Source organism: Momordica charantia (genome assembly GCF_013281855.1).
Source record: "Momordica charantia cultivar OHB3-1 chromosome 4 unlocalized genomic scaffold, Mcharantia_2.0 BLBB01000004.1, whole genome shotgun sequence".
Classification (NCBI taxonomy): domain Eukaryota; kingdom Viridiplantae; phylum Streptophyta; class Magnoliopsida; order Cucurbitales; family Cucurbitaceae; genus Momordica; species Momordica charantia.
The window spans coordinates 13,178,610-13,191,697 of record NW_028275162.1 but is presented as its reverse complement, the minus strand read 5'-3'; the positions used below and the strand labels follow the sequence as shown (position 1 = coordinate 13,191,697).

The following is a 13,088-nucleotide window of genomic DNA, read 5'->3' as shown; positions in this document are numbered from 1 at the left end:
GTAGGTGGAACATAGGGCTGCTTGTTCTGTTGGCTCTGCCCTTGATTAAAACCGCTCGAACCTCCTTGTCCTCCCCATGAGAAATTAGGGTGGTGCCTCCAACCTGGGTTGTAGGTGTTCGAATATGGGTTAAAGTTCCTATTGTTCCCATGTCCTACATAAAAAACGGAAGCAGGGTTATGTGGACAATTATCATAAATATGGTTTTCACTGCAAAATGAACAAATGAGATCGTGTACTTTGCAAACAGGGGCAGGAGTGCAATAATCCGACTGCACAGGTTGTATCGGCGTGGCTAATGGATTTTTTATTCCCAATGCCATCTCTTTTAGCCTCTGGTTCATTGTAACCATCTCTTTTTGCATCGAGGTCGCAATGTCCAGAGCCAAAACTCCAGCTGGATCTTGCTTCTTTGGTGCTGCCCTAGATCTTTGCGAACACCATAGTTCGTTGTGTGAAGCTAAGTCATTTAGGATGTCAACTATCTCGTTGAATGTCTTCTTTGTAAAGGCTCCGTTGGCAGCATTGTTTAGCATCATCTTAGTAGGATGATCTAAACCTCTAAAGAAATGTTCTATCTGGATGCATGCCGGCAAGCCATGGTTCGGACATTTCCTGATTAGTTCTTTAAATCTCTCCCACGCCTCGTGAACAGGTTCACGATCATACTGTCTAAAGGAGATGATCTCCTCTCTGATATCAGCGTGGCGAGTAGGTGGGAAGAATTTTATTAAAAACTTCTCCACTAACGACCCCCATGTGGTGATGGATCCCGGTGGAAATGCATTGAGCCATGCTCTAGCTTGGTCCTTCAAAGAAAATGGAAAAAGTGTTAGTCTCAGAGCATCGTCTGTTATACCAGGTAATCGAAATGCATTTGCAATTTGAATGAATGATTTCAGATGATCATGTGGATCCTCATGTTCCTGCCCTCCAAAATGTCCAATTGTCTGCAACATTTGGAACATCATTGGTTTAAGCTCAAAGTTTGCGTGGGCTGGAATAGGGTTGACTATCCCTGAATCAAAGTTCTGAAAAGCCGTGGCGACATATTCTCGCATTGTCACGTCTCTGTTGTCCGCCATCTGGATATGGTTGAATTCATCATTTCTCGCATGATCCCTCATATTACCGTTAACAGCAGGTGGATCAACCGGATCACGAGGTGGAATATCTGCCATTGATGTGCTCGTACTCTCTACCTCACTTTCAGGACTGATTTCACCTTCTCTCTCTTTTTGCTTTTCTAGTTGTTTTCGAAGTCTTTGCTCCTTTCGAGTTTTTCGAAGGGTCCGCTCAATCTCAGGGTCAAGGGGTAGAAGAAAAGATCTTGTGCTCATGCACTTTAACTTACCCTTGTGAGATAAACGACCAAAAATATAGAACAAAAACGGTGGATGGAAATTACACCCAACAACAATTCACAAAAATAAAAACTAAAAGAATTTGAAAATAATTTTAAAACTAAAGTCCCCGGCAACGGCGCCAAAATTTTGACTGGGTGTTTATGCTGAACGCACGCACTAAGCGTGGTAACAATTATATAGATGCAAGCGCACACCTATCAAAGTAATATAAAATGGATGGAGTATCCAAGTATCGATCCTCAAGAACTTCTAATAATTTCCAAACTCTGAAGTTTTAAAGAATACTGAATGTTGAAATGAGTGATTCTTGTAAAATGGGAAGTGGTCACAAATAATGGTTTTGGATTTGGGATTTGGACTTATAATAATAAAACCTAGCCCGAACTACTTCAAGTTAGCCAACAAAGAATCAAAGACATGCTAAGGACAATATGCTTTTTACTTTAGAAACCAACGACTACGCTTCTCACTTGACTTATGTCTAAGCAAGTTCAAAGTCCTAAGACATTCCCTAATATGTCTATTATGAGAGATATCTTAGTTTTAGGATGGAAATGGTCGCAACCTCGGGTTAAGGTCCTATGTCTAGGCTACTTAAGTGGAACCCTTATGTCTAAGGCTCTCCTCTCCTCGGTTTAACCACTCAACAATGCAAATAAGCAACCTTTTCAGTATTGACTTGTTAAGACTTACAGTGGCCTTCTCTAAATCCTAACTTTTTGGGAAAACATGTTGAGCAATGAATGGAAAGCAAAAACACTACTTTTTAGCAACCTTTTTTAGACATAAAAGGCTAACTATCCATAACCGGGCTAGAGACGGGAATTTAGAAAGACATATTGAAGAAAATACAGCAAGTAAAATGGTTGAATGTGGAATGCATGTGTAAAAAACAAAAGTTAACTAACGGAGAGTTTTTATCGGGATTGAGAGCTTCGCCCTTCTCTTTCAAGCAAGGGGGAGTGTCACGTGCTCTTTCCTCCAAAAACACAACTCTCTTAACTAAAAATAAAGTAAAGGCAAAGGGAAGATAAACAAAGTGCTGGATTTTTATATATTTAAATAAGTAGAAAATGACTAAGTACAAATGGAAACAAAACAAGCTCAATAAAGGAATGTAAAGTGCTCGGGATTTAAAAACCAAAAGTAACTAATGGAAGCAACTCAAAAGTACTTAGAAAGCAACAAAGAAACACTAAAAATGATCAAGAGAAGGAAGCAAGGCTTGATGATTTTGGTGGAGAAGTTGCTGGAATTTATAGCTGTGCAGAATTGGTTAGGTAGGTCATAAAACGATGGTGAATCACCCATTTCCAACACTTTTGACTGACCAAATCGTGCTCAAACTGATAGTGGAACACTTCTTCTACACGTATGCATCGGTTGGAACCACCAAAACGCATTGGAAGACGCGTTTCATTAAGGGCAAAGTTGGAAGAAAACCAGTTTTTCTGCAGGCTTCCCAGGCGCCTGGCGCCTCCCATGATGCTTTTTTCGTCTTTTTGCTTCTTTTGATTAATTTGCACTCCCAAATGGTCCTAAAATGTCATAAATACAATATAAGCCAACCACAAACCATAATATATGAATTTTGCATGAATTGGAACTCAAACGATCGAGAAAAATCCGAAACAAAGCTGAAACATTGTAAAAACAGCATCTAAAACCTTCTTTTTACGCATGTAAACAAGCGTAATCAACTAGCTGGGTTGCTCGAAGAAGAAGAAGAAATCTGGGGGGCTGGCGGCTGTGGAAAACAAAAGGGAGAGGAAGAAGAAAAAGAAATGGTCTAGGGTTTCTCCTTTTTTTTTATTTTATTCTTATTTTACACTTTTGTTTTCCTTTATTTACTAACATTGTTTTAAAAACCATAACCTAAATTCTCCAAAATTTGAAAACTTAATTTATCCTAACTATCTAAATTAAACTTAGATTCTCATTTATCCAAAAATTAGAACTCCAAAATTACAAAACCCAAGAATATCAAGTTTGGGAAAAATCCAAAGGCACTAATGATATCTTAAAATTAACGTACCCGAGAACGCGGGGCGTTACACCCTTTTTGATGTCCCTTACACCAACTATATCTGACTTGCGAAAAATGCCCTTCTGTAACTCCATTTTTCTTAGTTCTAAGTTTGGGCGTACGCTTGGAAGCATCATATATCCTGTTGTCAGTCGTACGAGGGACAATGCTATATCTAAGTTTGGGGGTGTGTGCACTTGCTTTGTGTTTGTAATGATACACTTGTAATGTATAACTATGAATCTTTATAGTCCTGTAATTCAGTCCAAAAAAAAATCTCTTCAAAGATGCTGCAGGATTAGGAAGGGCTAGTAACCCATACTTGAAAGCCTAAAACGGTAATAAAAGGGTAATGGTGTAGGTGAGTGAAAGGGAGTTGAGAAGTGTATCCCTAGGTGAGTTGATATTTTTGAAGAGGAAAGTAGGATGATACTAGAGCTGTAGGAAAGAACTTTTGCTAGAGTTAAAGCAAGGGCTTAGCTGCTCTCTTGTAGATGTTTTTAGCGAAAGCAGACTCGTAGACGTATGTCCATTAGATGCAAGAGTTGTCATTTTCCAGGGATGCTAGAATTAATCTTGCTTGAAGACAAGCAACATCTTAAGTTTGGAGGTGTGGTAACTGTCAAATAGAGTGTTTTGTGGGCTAAACAGGGGCATTTATGTGGAAATGTGAGAATCTATACCAAATAGCCAAAAAGAATGTGAGAATCTCGAGAGTGGACCTAAATTGCTTGTATAATTCTTAGATTCTCTCAATTTTATGATGTAATGCTAAATTACTAAGGATTTGTGCAGAAAAGTAGCAGGACGCCGAAGTCGAGTAGGATGCTGCCTTGTTAATGAAGTGTTGCTGAAACGCTGAGAAACGAAGTGCAAACCTTCGAAGCTTACAGTCACCTGGATGCTCCAGAGTAGAGGCTAGAGCAGTAACTCATTTAAGTTAACATCTCTTTTACTACGTCTGTACAGCGTCCCGCCGGTGCCCTAAGTTTTAAGGTCTGGTATTTAAGGAAAAGAGGGCCGGTGCCGACAAGGAGGAAGACACGAGGACAGATTGATTCATTCATTTTTTGAAGCACCGATTCAAGGGAATATTCCAGTGTTGACGTTGGGATTTTTATTGAGGAAGGTGAAGGGTGATGGATTAATGAGGATTTGCAATGTACATCTGAGGAAGCTTTCTGCTCTGTTTTCATTCTCTTCAACGCGATCAACCCCACCTTTTAGGGGGGGTTGGAAGGTTTCTGTAATATTTTCGACTTGCTACACTTTAGAACTTTGAAGTATTGATTTAACATAAATGTGTTTACCTTTTTTCCTCACTAAACTTGTGTGGCCAACTCATGTAACGCCCCCAAATTTCAAACAACTCAAAGAGGGTACGTTACTAAAAGCCTCTTATTCACTCAACACCGTCAACAAAGAATAACTACGTTTTGTCCAACAACATTAATTAAAGCAACTTAATCAACATTTTTACCACTATAACCTATCTACTAAGATAAATTTAAATACTCGAATGGAAATGAAATGAAAGCTACTCATTTAATTAATGTCAATCTCAAAAGTTCAAAATCTCACAACCCGAACAAATAATCAAAACTAGAGCTCTCAAAATTGTAAACCGACAACTTTGAAGTGCTCTTTAAGTAAGAGACTGAACAAAATAAATCATTAACCAAGCAACAACTGACACTAGAAAGTAACACTCCAACTATCCTATCAAAAAAGGAAAAAAAAAAAGAATGCAGCACTAAATATGATCTCTCTGGTCAAGTCTCCTCCTCACCGTCATCGTTCCCGTGAGTGACCTCGTTACCTACAAAATCTTGAGGGAAAAAGAAGGGGTGAGTACAACCACGGTACCCAGTAAGCAGTCCATACTTGAAGGTCACGCACAAACAACATGCTTCACAAAAAGGTTCAAATGACATGTTTATCAATTCATCATGCTTTCTATAATAAGAGAATAGAGACAGATCTAATCTGCAACTTACATATCATACCCATCATCGTACCTCAACTCACTGATTTTCTTTCCTGTTTCTCCATGGCTTTCACTTGCGAGTTGTACCGACTCTGAACACGCATAGCCAAGGCATTGACACTTTTATAAACTCACTAGTTCTCCTTCCTTTACCTCAAAACTTACACCTTCGAGTTGTGCCTCCCCCTCATCACGCGTAGCCTAGGCATTGACACGTCTCTAAACTCAGTAGTCCCCTTTCATTAATCTCTCCTTCGAGTTGTACCGACCCATAACCACGCATAGTCAAGGCATCAACACTTCTCTATGGTGCTTGGCGTTCGACCCTTGACCGCGCATAGCCAAGGCCTCGAATTGTCGCACCGACGCCTAACCACGCATAGCTAAGGTATCGATGGCTTTGCAACATATTGGCCCTTATCCTGTCCTCTCAAGGCCCCAATACTTGCCTTCCACTGAGACTCACTGCGTCGACCCCTAACCACGCATAGTTAAGGCCTCGACACTCATCTTTATCCAAAATTGATGTATCGATCCCTGATATTTGTACCCGGAGCCTCGGCACCCAACTAGTGACGTATCAGCCCCCTGGCCCTAATACTCACCCATTCACTTCATTAAGAACCAAACTCTTACCAGAGTCATACTACATACTTTCTAGGCTATGACCCATGTAGCACTCAACTCACAATAAAACCAGTATGCTTCAATAACCAAAAAACAGTAAGCTGTAAATGAAACGACATGTCCAACATGCATGCACAACACAACAGATTTCTCCAACATTATTTCAGTATGCTTTTATGAATACAACCATACAACGATAAAACTATTCATAATCCATAATGCTTTCATAAATACAACTAAGGATCAAATCCAACAATGCAAAGCAAATCAGTTATAAACAACCACAACCAACATGATTTGATTCAAACGTCTTATAATCATTAGCCAATATTCAATAAGAGACAATCAACTTACATATTAATGAATAATAAACACACTGAAAGCACTAAACAATTCATACATATTCAAACAACAAATATCCCCTAAGTAAGAACTACTTACACAAGGTCCTACACTCCTAAGTTCTACAGAAGGGTTCCTAAATCCAAAAACAATCAACTCATGTTGGAAATCACTTTAATTGTGTCGAAACTAATTTTACCAACTCATCCTAAAATCAATTGGGTTAAAACTAGGTCAAAGTCGAATGGGCCCGGTACATCAAAACGGAGTTCGAAAATGCTTGAGCTTGCTGGTTCGATGTCAAAAAGCGATGGGTACTGCAAATCGACCTTCGTTTGGATGTGGGTAACGGCTTAATAGATGCCGATGGAGCGGGTATCACAAATCGACTTCGTACGAGAGGTGGGTTACCGCTAAAGGTCATTGGAACGATGAAAGATGTCACGAACTTGCCAGCTTCGTGAATCTGAGATGCTAATGTTGCTTGTTGTCTGAATCACGTGAGTACGTGCTGTGAGTCATGAGTTCACTGATCGATCGTGGAGGGTCGTCAAAGAGCCGCCGCACCAATCTGAAACTTCAAAGGTGCACACTGCTACTAGACCAACGTTGCTATTGTCGATCGTCGGGATGCCGCCGTTGTGGGGAGTGCTGGAACACCGAAGTAACAACGGATTGCAGTCAGCTGCCGCTGAAACCGTCGACTTTTGAGGGAAAGTAGGCCGCTGCCGATTTGGAGCTTGGTGGAGTCCTGCAGGTACCGCCGTGTCGCTCGTTCTGGTCAGAGGCTGCCACTGGTCGGAGAGACACCGGAAGAGTGATGGCTGAAGAAGAAAACCAATGGGGGATGGTAGACAGCTGGACAAGAAGAGGGAAGAGGAAGATACTAAAACCTAAGGTTTTGTTTTGTTAAAAAAAAAAAAACAGAACCTTTTCTTTAATTCATTTATTTTCCAAAGAGGGATGGTCCCAACTAAAACCAAAGAAAATGGGCTAGCCCTTACAAAAGTAGGGATTATTTTTTCTTAATCCTTTCTCACTTTTCAAATTCCTCGGATGAGATTTAATTAAAAATCTATTCTAAAATTTGAAAACTAAATTTATCTTAATCCAACGAAATTAAACTTAATTCTAATTTACCCAAAATTAGTACTCCAACTTAGAAATCCAAAAATTTAATTACCAGCTTAGAGGAAAATGCTAAAGGTCGAATTTAAATCTTAAGATAAAAATAACTCGAAAACTCGGGGTGTTACAACTCGTTTAGGGTGCTAGCTTACTTGAGGCTCGAGAGAGTCCTCGTTGAGTGGATTGATTTCTGTTAGCTATAGTTTCCTTTTTCTTTCTGAAACAGGGCAGTGAATACTCAGGGATGGGGTTTACTCTCTAGCACCTTTATTTCGCTTTATTTGTTTGCTTAAATCACAACGGGAGTTGGGTTAGGGCAAGTGTTGGGTACATCGAAAGAGAACCGTTGAGGTCTAGGTAATCAGTGCTTTAAGGGAACTTTTAGGTAGCACTCTGAAGGAAAACAGTATGCTAACCTCCTCTCCCTGATCTTTTAACCAATCGTAATCCCTTATCATTTCATTGTCTTTGGTGGTTGCCTTTAGGAGTAAATCATAGTAGCTCTGACTAGTTTATGTTTTAATCTTTATGCACTTTAAGTTCAGCAAAGCAACGGACAACATATATTTGTCTTGTTTTACTTTTGTGGTATTTCAAAATTACTAACCATTTTATAAGTTATTTCCCTGAGTAGATGACCTTGTTTGGTACTACAATTGAATATTTAGTGTACACTTGCACTAAATTTCTCCTATTTGTGAGAGAGCGAACAATATCCTAGAGGGCAGATGTACCATCAACACATGGGAGAAGTTAAAATAGGAACTCAGATCTCAGTTCTTCCCAGAGAACGTGGAGATCATCGCCCACCGTAAATTGCGTGAATTGAGACATACAGGAAATTTTCAAGGTTATGTAAAGCAGTTTTTGGGATTGATGCTGGACGTTCGTGATACGTCTGAAAAGGACAAGGTCTTCGCCTTTATAGAAGGCTTGAACTATGGGCTAAGGCTAAGTTATACGAATAGAAAGTACAAGATATCACTATTGCTTATGATATAGTCGAACAACTATTTGACCTTAGCAACGATACATCGCAAGAGCAATGAAAGACCCAATCTTCTTTCAGCGGTGGAAACAAGCCTGCTAAATTTTGTTCGTCCAAATTTGTGGGAGTAGAGAAAAATGGAGGGGGAGACGACAGACCCTTCCAACAAAGAACTGGAAACACGTGGAGAGGGTCGAACCCACAAAATAACTACAATAGGACGGGACCTTCCTACTTCATTTGTAAAGGGTGACATAGAGTGTATGAATTTCCGAATAAAGCTGCCCTCAGGGATTTCCAAGTCACATTGACGAACAATCAAGAGGGATAGACCATGATTGAACTGTTACAAAGGGCGAAGCCGCCCGCCAAGAACGCCTACCGAATGGCTCCCCTCGAGCTACTAAGAAAGCAACTTGATGAATTGTTGAGCACTGGATTCATTCGTTAGGCAAAAGCTCTTTATGGAGCTTTAGTCCTTTTTAAAAAGAAGAAAGATAGAAGCCTTTGCCCGTGCATCGACTATCGAGCGTTGAACAAGCTCATTGTCCACAATAAGTATCCTTTTCCCATCATCACAGGTCTTTTTGAACAACTTCATGGGGCAAGATACTTCTCGAAACTAGATCTGCAATCTGGGTACTATTAGGTGCATATTGCAAAGGGAGACGAATCGAAGACAACTTACATCACTCGGTATAGGGCCTTTGAATTTCTTGTCATGCCCTTTGGCCTCACGAACGCCCATATCTTCTACAGTCTAATGAACCATGTGTTTCATGAGCACCTCGACAAATTTGTGGTGGTCTATCTGGATGACATAGTTGTTTATAGCCCAACCATGGAAGAGCACTAGATAAACTTACAACTTTTTGACAAGCTAAGACAGAACCAGTTGTATGTTAAGCACGAAAAATGCTCCTTCACTCAAAAGCACATCAGTTTCCTAGGTCATGTCATCGAATGCGGGTGAATAGGTATGGAGGACGGGAAAATAAAAGTCATTCAAGAATGGAAACTGCCAACATTCATCACAGAGTTACGCTCATTCCTTGGGCTAGCCAATTACTACAGGATTCATTGAAGGATTCAAAAAAAAGTCGGGCCCTTAACTGAACTACTAAAGAAGAATCAATCATGGAACTGGAACCTAGTGTGTCAAACTGCGTTCGATGGTTTGAAGTGTAGGATACAGAGGAAATTCACTCTTAACGAAGGAGCAGTAGTTTGGCGAAGCATCAAACAAGAATGTATCGCAGACTCCACCATGGAGGTTGAATATGTTGCGGCTTGTGAAGCAGCAAAAGAGGCGGTTTGGCTTAGAAAGTTCTTGACAGATTTGGAAGTCGTTCCAAACATGAACTTGCCCATCACACTTTATTGTGATAACAGTGGTGTTGTGGTAAATTCTAAAGAACCTCGAAGCCATAAGAGAGGCAAACACATCGAAAGGAAGTACCACCTTATACGGGAGATAGTGCAGCGAAGAGATGTGATTGTCACGAAGATCGCTACAGAGCACAATATTGCTGATCCTTTTACAAAGGCACTCACGGCTAAAATGTTTGAGGGCCATCTAGAAAGTCTAGGTTTACGAGCTTTGTACAGTTAGTCTAGGGCAAGTGGGAGAAATGTAATTGGGTATAGTGTATGCCCTAGTTTATTGCATTTTCCCTTTGCTTTATGATAATGTACACCCCACTCGAGTTTAGTTCAAGTGGGAATTTGTTGGGTGTGTTGTCCTAAACTCAGAGTTTGTATTTTGTAAAAACAAATGTCTATTTAATAAAGTTTTATTCAATAAATTTGTTGTTGAAACATAGCATTGCATTGTCCAAATCCAATAAACTAAACATCCAAGGTTATTTTAATGTAATCGGGACAGTATATATACTGGGTATATATTTCATATACGGGGTATATATTTGATATACCCCTAATATATGAATGGATAATGTCCCGTGAATAACCTAAAGGGTCTATAGTATATGGATAGGGCTGGGTACCTTATCCTAGCAACACTATGGATACGGCCCACTCTGTAAAGGTTACAGACGACTCGATCCAGGTCGTTCGTGTGGAGACATGAAGAAGGTAATAATGGAAAGATCGGTGCTCGGGATTGCAGATGCCGAGCAATCCCGAGCACAGTATATATGTGAGAGTTGAGACTGATGCTTCAGACTTTGCCTTCGGGGGGGGGGGGGGTGCTTCTCTAGGATGGCCAACTCATTGTATGTGAGAGTTGGAAGTTGAATGATGCTAAAATGAGGTATACTACCCTTAAAAAAGAGATGTTAGCAATAGTCCACTGCTTGAGAGCTTGGAGACAATTGTTGGGTTTTATGCTCTAAACTCGTGGTTTGTAAACATAAAACAAATATTTATTCAATAAAGTTGTTATTGATGTTCCTCTTGGAATTGCATTAACCCAAATCAAATAAACTAACATCCGAGGTCAGGTCATGTAATTGGAACAGTATATAACAGATATACAGTATATATTTAATATACAACGTATATATTTGATTTACAGTGTATATATATGATGGAAAATATACATACATGTGCAGTGAAAGAGAGCAATGATCGAAATAACAACCTAGGATTAAACATGCATGATCATACATTATGATCCTTAGAGAAAGGTAGATAAAATTACATACCTTTGTAGCTTTTCAAATTTCTTCAAATAGCTCAAATGAGGACCACCAAGAGGTCTTCCTAGCCTTTCTCAAGGCTTGGAATAGAGTGGTGGGACTCTTTTTAGAGAAGGAAAATTTGAGAGAAATATGGAGCTAAAAAGGAGTTATGTAAGCTTTTTGAAAAACATCAAATGGCCAAAGGTTCCAAGAGTTTTAAATGTTTGAACAAAAGCCTTCTTAAATAGGCAAATTACATGCAACTCTTGCATGTCAAAGTTCACCAAAAGCTTACAACACATATTCCACTCATGCATGGCATGGTTAAATACATCTACATTCACCAAAAGCTTACAATACAAACTCCACTCATGCATGACATGACTAAGTGTCAAAATGCATGTGTAAGTTCACCAAAAGCTTACAATACACATTCTACTCATGCATGCCATGGTTAAGCGTCAAAAAGTGGATTTTTTGAGATTATTTAAATGTTCCATTCAACAAGTTAGTAGAATTTTCCCCCAACTTGATTAAAAACATTATTTTAATATTCTTAGTCAACCTTTGACTTTCTCTAGACAAAGTCAACTATTTGACTTTTTCCGAAATCCGATTGTTTGACGAAATCCATTCCTCCGATTATGAATCCGCATTCATAATTTTAATATTTAAATCCTATTTAAATATTTTGACCAAATTTCTCAATTGATATCATATATCAATTACTTAATTATATCTCATATGATTAACCTAATTTGTACGATTCAAATTATTCCTTCAAATTATTCCAAGTTTATTCCTATATGAGCTAGCTAGGGGACCTTATGGACCTACAGATCGTGAGCTCCAACGATCCGAGATTAACCAGTTAAACTCTTTAACCTAGTTAACCAACATTCGTTAACTATCCGATCATTCCACTAAAGCCCGTAGCTGCAGATCGGTAAGTCGACCCTTCACAGGTTGTTCAGAATTACAGCTGGGTCAAAATACCGCTTTACCCCTGTAATTACCTCTTGTTCCTTAAGTCCCATTGATCCTCTAATGAACAATGATTTATAGTCCAACTATCAAATCAAACAATCCTCTCAAACCTTTTGATGAAGGTGACACCAATTGTTCAAGACTTAGATTCAGCCCTTACGAGAACAACCTCTCTACTATCCCAAAATTGGGTAGAAGTGAATTTCTTCTTGCACCTTATGTTCCTAGCTAAATACCTGGTCTTACCCCTGAAATGGGAGGCTTATTGAGCCAGTGTTGTTGAGCTACTCTCACCCATGCAGATCTAAGGATAATCCTGAGTAAACAGAAGTTCATAGTTAGCTCAGGATTAAGATCGAGTTACCTAGGCCATCAAAGTCGAGATAGTCAGTTTCAGACAATAAACGATGTTATAAAGTAAAAGTGACTATCTCATGGTCCGGTCTTATGAAAACTCTTTGCATGGGATGCCCCCATTCGCATGTCTTCACATGAACGAATTAGGATCACATCGTTTGTACTAGGTACATAGTGGGCCGCATCCATAGTGTCCCCAGAATAAGGCACCCAACTTTATTCCTATACTATAGACCATTTAGACTGTTAACGCAAATTTGATCCATATTATGTCTCTACATAAAGTTTGAGTCTCATGTAATAGTCTAGGATCCTTAGTTTATTGGATTTGGATATAGTAAGAACATTTTATGTGATCAATAACTAATTATTGATTATAACCTTCATTAACAACTTTATTGAATGATAAAAGTATATCTGGCATTTACAAACTATGAGTTTTAGGACATAAAACCCAATAAACTTCCACTTAGACTAAAACTCCAATGGTATATTTTATTGAGTTTATGTGAGAAAGTACAAGAAGATTGGGCATACATTAGATACACACCCAATTATTCTCCCACTTGTCCTAGTTTACAAAACTCGTAGTCCTAGACTCTCTAGGTACCCTCAAACACTTTAGCCGAGAGGGCCT

The 13,088-nt window shown here is 39.2% G+C and overlaps 1 non-coding gene across 1 annotated transcript; it reads left to right on the top strand.

The window, feature by feature from the left end:
* Positions 1–594: 594 nt before the first annotated feature.
* LOC148211854 (small nucleolar RNA R71) lies at positions 595–701 on the top strand. Its single transcript, XR_015790648.1, has one exon. It is a non-coding gene; the product is annotated as a small nucleolar RNA R71 (small nucleolar RNA).
* Positions 702–13,088: the final 12,387 nt, after the last annotated feature.